Consider the following 10,662-nt stretch of genomic DNA (forward strand, 5'->3'; position numbering starts at 1 on the left):
GCGACTTGAAGTGCTTTCTAGCAGCTCACATTGGTTTCAATGTCAACCTTACTAGCTTAGGCTTTCATCACTGGCGGCGGGACTCAGCACTATATTTACAAACCGACATCAGTCATAATCGCTCTGTATTTATTACAATCATGAACGGTCATTCACGTGCATTTTTTACAAGTTTGAATGTGATTGGTTGATTGGTCTAGTCAGTGGTTTAACATGATGAATTTGAAATATTTGATTTTCAAGTCTGAATGCGCTGACCCTAGAGTGGCATGTTCAGATTCGGAAGCAACCTCTTGAAAAACTGTCTAATTTTATGGCGTTCATATACGTGTTGAATTGTTGTTGTTATTGCTGTAGCTGTGGGACCGTTTCCGTGGTCGCGAATTTTAATATTTTTTCGAATTAGAGTCGGATCCAGGCAAATTACTCAAAGCTCGTAACTATCAGCGCTCAATCTTCTCTTTCAGAGTTAAACAAAAAGCTTTTTCTGGATAAAAAGTAACATTTGACGGCATAACGTAATTTTAACTTCTACCAGAAGCTGTGGATGAAATTCTGCGGAGTGTACATTCAAAATAAACAACTAATTAGCAATATCATCATGCCATTTAGTACAATTTTCTTTACAGAATCTTACAAAATGAACTTGGGCATGCATTCCGCCTAAGTGTTACTTTTGGCCGACTCGCCAATGTTAGAAATATTGATACAAAATAACTTCGCATAACTTTCTTGCTTAAAGATTGCAAAACACACGCACATCCAAAAATCCTTATGGATTCAAGCCAATAGCTGCAAATTTAGAACGCTCGTATCCAAGTGGATGTCTCAAAAACAGGAAGAGGGCATATAGATCCGCTGGAATTATAACAGTAAAATGATCCGATTAAAGAGGTATAAGGACTAGGTTTAACATTGACCGGAGTAAGAACAAAAGTGTATTTATAAAGAAAACAAGTAGATTGCCAATAATATTTTCTGCTTACTGACACCGCTTTTGATTTGGAACTGAAATAAGAGTGACGGTGGTTTGGGCGAGGGATTCCCTTAAAATATCCCGCTACAATTAATAAGGGATGAAAACGGAGAAGAGATCAATCCAAGGCTAACAGCGGACATCCTAGTTTTATATTTTACTTCAAACAATGAACTTGTAAACATTGCCAAGAAATTAAGGGGGAGAAATATAACCTTTGAGGAAAGGGCTCGGAGATTTTAGAGAAAAAAAATCTGCAAACAGCCCAGGAATGAAAAAAATATTACATCGAGTTAATAGTCTTTTGCTGTACTACGCAAAGAATAGGAATCGTTTTAGATCACAGTAGAAGACTCTGAGAACAAATTCTTGCCCGAACGCAATCTCCCAATCGCCCACCTACACCCCTTTCTTTTATACGATTAACTGGCCAGCCCTGAAATATATTTGCACGCCATATGGAGGGTCTCAGTGGAGTTAACCGTCAGCAGTCAAACGGCATAAAATTTAACTGTCAACCGTTAAAAAAGGTTAAATTTTACCGTCAACCTTCGTAAATGCAGATTAATGTTAACCGTCAAAAAGTCTTAAGCTGATCTTTACGGACTTCGGGCTCCTGCATGAGGAATCTCTAAACCGGAAAACTCAGTTCCCATGTTGTCAAAAACACACTCCGCTCTCTAGACATTACAAGACTTTACTTTTTTTCAGCTTATATCTGAAAATATTTCGAAATCTTAAAAGCGACGTTTACACTTAAACTTGGCTTTAGTACCCGGTGGCCACACCCCTATACAAAATCCCCTCAACCCCTGTTTATGCCATTTGTAGTGACTTCGTTGTTCTACTGATTTTAGACACATTTTTCCGGTTTTACATCCTACACAGACTGAACTCCATACCCTCCATCATCTCAACTCAATCAGGTTCTGGAAAGAGAGTAAAGAGCGGGATGTCCCGATCCCGCCGTCCCGGTCCTTTTTCACTACAATCCCGCATCGCGAACTTCCGTCATCTCTGTCCCGAATACCGTTTCTTTTTTCCAATACCGCATCCCGTGTCAAGACTTTGGCGAATCCTGCTTCCCAAGTACTGGTCACATCCCTTATTTCGCAGTCAGGAAATTTGGCCTTTTCCCGAGTCCCACACTATATTTCGGTCAATCCCGAATCCCGAGAGTTCTCTTCCGGTTCCATTGTGTTACATTCTATTTATAAGTGTTCCCTCTAACCTCCCCTCGCCAGATCCCCACACAACCCCTTCTTTAACATACATTATACCGCTTGAATACCATAACTTCGAATTAAATTCTATTAAAGAATTCATATAAGAGCGTCCCATTACCGTTCCCACCTTCCAACCTTCCCCCCCCCCCCCCCCACGGCCACCGTGGTGTGGATTTCACATAATATGTGAGCCGAGTCGAACGCTTATTTTTCTGAAATGTACGGTCCTTATAAAAGTCATCACAAAGTGTCATCATGAATAAACTTTCACCAAAGGTACTGCCAAATTCTAATACACTAGTCAAATATGAAGTACTTACTTTTTGTAAATTCCAAGCAATGGCTTTGAGGAGAAAAGACAAACATTGAATCTGACGGATCTACCTGCAAGCCGCCTTAGTTTTCACTTTATCGCTAATGGGAACGGAGAATGATGGAAATTGAATAGTTTATAGAGCGGTTTTCACTTGACTGTCGTAAAACCAAAACCAAAGTAAATACACTAGCCTACCAAAGGGCGTAGTAAAACCAAAACCAAAACCAAAACCAAAAGCAATCCCTTTCGACAGTCAAGTGAAAACCGCTCTATGTGTAATTAAAGGTCACGGCAAAGCCGGAGACAGAGAAAATAAGATTTGGCGAAAGTATTTCCTTACTTGTAAGCCGGATTATCCTCCTAGTTCTGACCTGGTTCTCGAATAGGTAAAATGGAAATGTTTTTTTGGAAATGAACAGGACAAATTTGAGATCTTTTTTTAAACAAATAGATCGCTTACATCTTAGTTTAATTGGTTTCATCTCTGCAACTACGGAGAAAAACTGTTTTTTAGCTAAACTCTGAGGCGCCAGGTAGATGTAGGTTTTGTTAAGGAGCTATAAGGAAATGCGATTAAAAAAGACCTCGCCTTATTGAACACTTACTATTTTTAATAAACGAAGAAGATTTCTGAATCTGAACATTTGGAAATTATTGAAGATGAAACAAATTAAGAAATTTTGCTTTTAGCAGTTTTTGTCGACGGTCGACTTGCGCTCAGTGATTTTTTAGTATTCCAAAATAAAGATAACAAAAATAGTTAAGAATAGTATGAACTAACCCCTTTCTTGTTATTCGTGGGCAAAGAATACTTGATTTATAACTTCAGTCTGTGATGCAGTAGATGAGTTGGTTGCTATTTTTCTAATGAATCACCTCTTTCGCAAGGAAAAACGAAGGTTTTATAAATATAATTATGTGATTTGAACACATGACCTCCCCAGGCATGCTTTCGATCCTTTCCTAAGGTTGATCCTCTATATCAGTTCAGATTTTAATCTTTCGTTTTCTTATAGTAATACGTAAGCAATAGCCATCACCAGTCCCAATGAAAAAACGAAGTCGAAACGAACTGGCCACCAAATTGTACACAGTTTAACTGTAAAGCTGATTTATTTATGTGTTTTTGCGGTTGTTGCTGTTCGTAATGTACGCAAAAAGATTGAAAGACCAGGCCGTAATCACTCATAACGGTAACTTAATCCGTTTGGTTGTTCATGTTTAGCAATTGGTAATGTTAGTCTTCGTAAAATAGCCTTAAAAATGCACAAGCGCGCCTTTTAAGCTTATTGTAATAGATTCATAACAACTGTACGATTAGGCGGGATTTTGCGTAATTATAGTTTTATAGGATAGCCGGTTTAAAGTACAAGACTGACTCAGTCCCTTCATGGACACAGATAGTTTCTTTTTTCAAGTAAAATCTACAGCATGCAAGGACAAGAGAGTAAGAACTGAGAATATATATATAAATCAGATCTGAAAACCTTGAAGCGGGCAGCTAACATGACACCGTGAGTAGAAAATCCACAGTTTGATTATGTTCCATAAGAAGCATGATAGATGCTCGTTGCTTACCCAGATAAAAATCTAATAAGGGCGGCGTGCGGCGTCGTGACATAATGTAGTGACTTTTATAGCCAATGGCAGAGCGCGCTGTAAGTCATTCACTATTGATTAGTGCTTCTCTGTAATAACTGCATGCTATTCCGTTATAAGCTACTGCTGAGGTAAAAGGGCTTTTCACTAGTCAAGCCAAGACGCAAAACTCCAGTAAAAGGCAGGAAGACAATACACCAAGACTCTGTGAAATAAATTAGGTATAACGCGAGCAATTGGAGAAATAATTCAGTATCCCTCTGCTACGACTGCTCTGTGTACAGCTATGCAAAATGATTGGAAGGTTCAGTCTATTCATGAGTTATGAAAAGTGCAGAAAGCCGTCGCGTGCCAACAGATTTTATCTTTAAGTAAGGCCCGAATAATAGGCTCAAACATTTTTTTTTTAGTTTTGGATTTGCTGTTTTTCAACACTTGTTCTAAGACCGCTTCATTTTTTTAAAATAATTTTTAAAGCTGCAGGAGGCAACGGGAAATATCTTTCGCCATTCTCGTTCTCACTTTCGAAAATTGAATTAAATTGCAACTTTTTACTGTCGGTCCGAGGAGGTTGTCTACTAATTAACTTAGCACAATGTTTTATTTATATAATTATTTATAATTAGTGCCTTATATTGACTTCAGTTAAGTTAATAATGAGATCTGTTGTTACACGAGTGAGTAGTTATTTTTATCGCGAACGTGATTCATCGCCGTGTGGTCCGGTTCCTTCAAAGGTTTTGTCAACTTTTGACATGGACTAGTCAGGGAATATTCGTCGACACCACTGGAAAGGACGCCTTTAAATTAGTATAACTTCCAAATTTGAAGGTGATACGTTGTAAGCGAGCGGAGATATAGCTCTGCAAAATTGCGAGAGTTTACAGAACGTCTGTATGGTAGTGGGGTGGGGCAAGTGAATGACTATTAAAATGACTATTAAAATGAAATCAAACCTACTGAGCAGCAATCTCCTGTGTTAATGTTTATTATAGCGTACACGGCCCGGGTGGCTTTAGCTTTCTGATATTTAGTGTGACCATTCAAATGAAAAGTATTAAGCTGGGAGTACATTCTCGGTAATGTGAATTATCTTGTTCAACTTAATGAGGGTCTGACTTCAGAGTATAATGAGCGTCTATTACCTTGGATCTATCATGATACACATCAGAACAGAAATTTAACCACTTGTTATTGAGGTGACAAACCTAAGTATCTTTAATGGTCATGAATCAAAAGCTATTAGACGAATGGAATTTTCCGTGCTATGGAGATACAGCTATTGGTCAAGAAAACACTCATTCCAGGTTTCCCGAGATAGTCATGATTTTCATGGTAAACTCAGCTAAACTCTTCCCTCATTAATGATTTCATTAAAGAACCAAATGGGTTCATCACTGGTCTTTACAATGGACAGTTATCAAGTACCCATCAAAGACATAAATGAACGAATTGAGCAAAGCTTACCTAAACTTGACTTACTGCTTACGGTTGTTCAGGTACCCTCAGAAGCAGATTTTGTACGCTTTATGATAGCTTGCCGTTGGAATTTTTCGAAACTAAATAATAAACGAGTTCAGGGTTAACGCTTCCTTATTTGTTAAAACGGAAAAATGAAAGTGACCTTGGCGCTCTATAAACAAAGAATAAAAAAATAAGAACTAATAAATAGCTTAGGATAAATTCACAAATCCCACAGCTTAAAAGAAAGGTGAATGAGGAGTATCTAATTACAAGCCTTAACATATTTGATAAAATAATTCTGAAACGTCGCTGCGATTTCAATTTTCCGGTCTCTTACAGTTATTTGTTTGTGGTAAAGTTAAGCAAAATGCCCGGAAGATCAGTGAAATCGTAAGTTTAACACGAGTCTCAGTTTGTAACCTCGCAATGCAGTGAATTATGACTTTGCTAAAAAATCTGTTAACGGTGAGGGGAATCAAGTTATCATGGACTTGCTTAAATGGTAAATCACTGGAATGTTGTTCAATTTTTTTTAAAATTCTGATCATTTTCTCGCACCTTCCTTATTGCTCTCTATTTTTTTTTTTAACAGACAGAAAATATTTTAGAGACGATTTTTGGCCGAGAGAGGCCTGTTAAACCTCACGTGACAGCCCCATGAAGCAATGCTTTCCTCTGATACGTACCACCTCGAAAGTTTTGTGAGCAGCTCACTGATTAAAATTAACATAAAATACTTCCACACCAATGGAACAACCGAGCAGTATAACCTCCTTTGTTTCTCATTACGCTGTACTGAAAAGGTGTTTCTAAAATTTGACGCGGTAGACGTCGTTTGAAAGGATGGTGTACTTCGAGACATGGCAATTTGTCAGTGCTCTCTTTAATTAAACCGAAGATAGCATATAAGTACATTCCAACAATGATTTGAAGATCTATTTTCAGGAGTTCGTCCAAGCACAATCAATGATTATCCTGTTGATCCTCCTTAAGATCAATTCTCGATGGCGACCTTTACGAAGTGGAAAGTTCTGATTCACTTGCTGTTCAAGTTTGTGTGTGTTTCTCTATTTTTAAATTGATTTTTTCTATTACAGTGTTGGTATGGTCATAAAGCTGACGTGAAGGTAAAAGAAAAAACTAAATAGATCAATAAATCTAGCAGGATTTTTGAAAACGCTACCGCAAAATAGGTCTATTCCGTTAAGCCGTTTTTTATCGTTCAAAAACCATCTCCAAAGCAAGGAATATCAAAACTAAGAGTGCAACCACTGCCATTTTCTCTTTTCTCCTTGTTTTTCTTTTCGCTCACTCTCTTTTCGTCTTCTTTTCCTTCCCTAGTGTGCTTTTTGGGCTTTGTTAACTTTCTCTTTTTCGCTTCTTGGCAGTCAAAAGGCTGTGATAATTTTCGGTGGATACTTTGTTCAAAAATTCCGGCTAAAAGTAATTAAGTGGCAATGAATAAACGCAAAGCTTTCGTTTTCAGTGTCCAAGCAAAGTTTTTCAAGTCCACTGGCAAAAAAAAAAAGAAAATAAACGTAACCTTGTTTGTCCGTGGAAAGAGTGGTTTACATGTAATGAGCTTGGCAGCGTTTCTCTAGCAGTACTGGAGGCTGAAGTGGAGCAACGTAATTGAATGACCTGATCCCACCTGATTCGGAACAACAAAGGTCAAACTGCTTGCAGATTGTCAAAACAAGCGGCCCCTGTGGTAGAATATGTGCCAAGTAAAGCACTTCTCAAAAGTAAATTTGATCACGTACCTTCTTTTAACGGCGTTGACTGCTATGGAAACCAAGAGTGGAGGTTAAAGCACTATTTGTACAGGGACGGTACAGAAATGCATCAGAAAGTGTGCTGCGCGTGCTGTGTTGTAGTTTTGCCCACTAAATAAACCTTATGCTTTTCGAACGTTTTCGTTGCCGTCGCCGTTGTGGCATCTATAGCTAGAAACGTACTTTTACAACAAAGGGCGGAAGTATGGTTAACTAAGGAAAACACAAAATTACGACAAAGAAGATGATATCTGAAGGTGATCCACAGGAATTTTTAAATCCTAATCATCAACCTCCGGAAACTTTAAAGTTGAAAGCTCACTCTAGAATAGCTAGAAAATAGAGAGAGATTCTTTTGTAATAAAATACCATGACGTACTGACAATTTGTCTAAGAACATTTTAAAATGAGAGGTCAACTCTGCACAAAAGTACTTTTTCGAATTGTGGAAAAGAAGAGAACGACTTTATTTTACATGAATTTAATCCCAGAAATGACGACTCAGTGGCACGAATTCGAAATAGTTATCAGAAATACACGCGAATTCGTCTCGCATCTCACGAGAACACAGGGACTGTAGAGTGTGTTTAGAAAACTCCCAGACGGTAATCCTGGCACTGATTTTATATGGTCGTCTTTCATATTATTATTCATACGACTGATCTACAACCTCATAGCGTCTATGCGCCATCATCACTTTTCTTTTTAGCTTGTCGGATTTGACTGAAATGCACCAAATCGACATAAGCTTGATCGTAATAAAGCCTCACTAGACAAACATTGACAGGTTTAGCCTGACTTGGCGATCACAATTTAACCCTTTCACGGCCAAATGTGGCCAAAGGCAAATTTCGACCAAATTTCCAAATTTCACTTTCTAAAATTTTGACAATCAAATAGAACCACATGTAAGTACAGGCGGAGAGCTTTCATTTGAATGGTCACATCATGGGATTTCGTCTGCAGACTCAAAAGTTAGACTCGCCTTACAAAACTCCATCAAACACTCTGGCAGTGAAGGGGTCAACTTACACCTTTTTTGTAGACAGCCCTCATAAACTTAATCCCGGCCGCTAGGCCTTTCCTTATTGTGCTCGGCAACTTTAGAGCAACTTTTGGCTTTTGGAGCAACTTTTTGCGGTTCTAGCAACCTCGAGCAAATTTTGTCTTTCTGAGCAACTTTTGAGCATTATAGAGGTTTAGAGTACATATCAAGCACGAAAAAGTCAACGATGTCATAGAAAACTTCACGTTTTTTTATACATTTTTTTCTTGACCGATGTTAGTAATTATTGTGAAGAACGAAAAATAAAGCTTTTAAGACTTTTAATTAACGTTTATATAAAAATATCAAGAAATTTAGGTGGCAACTTTTGAAATTTAGGCAGCAACTTTTTGGATTTATGGCAATTTTTTAGCAACTTTTTGGCAATCCAGTGAGTAACTTTCCAGCATTTTACGAGCACAATCGGGAAAGGCCTACTGGCAGTGCACGCTCTTAATTCTGGAATGTTTGGAATAGGGGCCGGGGGGGGGGGTGATTGAGACATCGGGGGTGGGGAAATAAGTTTTGGTTCGAATGGAAACACATCACCATTTCTAAAAAAATAATTGTAATTTTCGTTTCTGTCTTGATTTCTTATTTTAGTTAACTTTTGAGTATCGTGGAAGAAAACTAATTGCATATGATTAAACAGCACACATGCGTCGTGCGTACCACTCGTGCTACTATACAGATCAAAAATTGGAAATTTTGGAAATGAGTAAATGACACCTAACAGTCAAACGATTGTATTCTGCACTTCGGCTGTCAGTGATCCTCTTAAAATTTTTCTTCAGAATTCGGAATGAGTTCATGCTATTTTGCACGGAGTGTAGTCTCAAGGCATGCTCAGAGGATGCGAGAAAACGGAGACGTTTCTGCTTAATATCTTATAAAAACGTTTTGTTCTCACTAATTGCTAGTGAAATTTTCGTAACTATCAAGATGCATGATCACGGAAATTAGTTAATCCTATCAGCTGGGGGTGTCTAAAGTGTCCTTCGGTCGCGGAAAAGATCCCAAAAATTGTTTTTTGAGCGATATGATAACGTGATAATGCACGGAAAATTGAAAAAGTTTGTTGCTGTTGATCTGCTGCGATTTGGAAGTGCCCTCTCCCCTCCCCTCTGGTGTCTTTTGCGTGAAATCTGTTTTACTGAATGAGTTCTTAGAACCGCACGTAAAGACAAAAATATGCGAAACAAACCACGACATCATTGTATTGGGTTCCATTCATGCATTCAGCTTCGAAAGTCGTGGCTGATCCAGCCTCAATTACATGCTCTAACATAATGTAATGTTAATATTATGTTAAACAATAAACACGTACAGTGATTTTGACCTAGCCTAGACTATATATACAAGCTTAACGTGACACGAAGTTTACCTGTGCGAAGCTATGCAGAATACTCTCAATCTTCCTCTTCTACTTCTTTTCGCGCCGTCCAAGCGTTTTTGTCCCAAAACAAAGGCCTCTGTTTTGCTTAACTTTGACTGCTAGTCTCCAAGGACGCACTGAAGAAAGGAAGCAAATAAAGCAAAATTTTGATCCCGGTGTTTCAGCGTCCAAACTCCAAAGTATATAGTCTGTAATCATAACATATCGTTTAACTGCGCCTGCGTGCTGGTTTATCAAAGAGTTCCGCCCGCCCTTGCCCTCTTTTGTACGGAGATTAGTATTTAGCGAATAAAGATATGCCAAAAAAGAGGATTATCTTTCAATTTTTAGCTAAATCTTTGCGATAGTGTGACGCCATTAGTCAGGTTAGGATAAGCCGCCATCTTAGAACGAGATTTGACAAAATACTTTATTGAGGCTTTTAGGGTTTTAAGGTTACCGCCCTACTACCATTGAAGAAGGCAACGAACTTGTCTGTTATCAAGGAGTCCCATTTCGAAATATTTTTTGAAGATATTTTTGTTCAGTAGTGCAAGAAAAAGAGCTTAAAAGATTTCATTCGATTCTAGCATTTCCCGAGACAAGATTATTTCATTTTAAATGATTCTACACAAACAGATCCGTCTATGAACTGACAAGTGTTTGTGATTTGCAAGCCGCCTTTTGAAAGTAACCAGGAAAAAGAACTGTTTCACCTTGAAGCATTCCTTGTCAAAAATACACTGCGGAAGTGGGTTAAGAAATGAAAATAGCTAAGAGTTGTTGGCAAGAATGACTACCAGAAAATTGCATTAGAATTCAAGTCCAGTTCTTTCTTCTTCTTTTTTTAAAGTTCTGTTCTTGATATTGAATAGCTGGGTCGCTA

General features: G+C 38.2%; 1 protein-coding gene across 1 annotated transcript in view; it reads right to left on the minus strand.

The window, feature by feature from the left end:
* The window catches only part of LOC140921807 (receptor-type tyrosine-protein phosphatase delta-like), a 58,797-nt gene extending 48,825 nt beyond the window's left edge, over positions 1 to 9,972 (minus strand). Inside the window, exon 1 of the mRNA XM_073371808.1 lies at positions 9,786 to 9,972. The gene's annotated coding sequence lies outside the window, so the exon portion shown is untranslated. The remainder of the gene's footprint in view (positions 1 to 9,785) is intronic.
* Between the last annotated feature and the right edge of the window lie 690 nt (positions 9,973 to 10,662).

Source organism: Porites lutea, chromosome 12 (assembly GCF_958299795.1).
Source record: "Porites lutea chromosome 12, jaPorLute2.1, whole genome shotgun sequence".
NCBI classification, from domain to species: Eukaryota; Metazoa; Cnidaria; class Anthozoa; order Scleractinia; family Poritidae; genus Porites; species Porites lutea.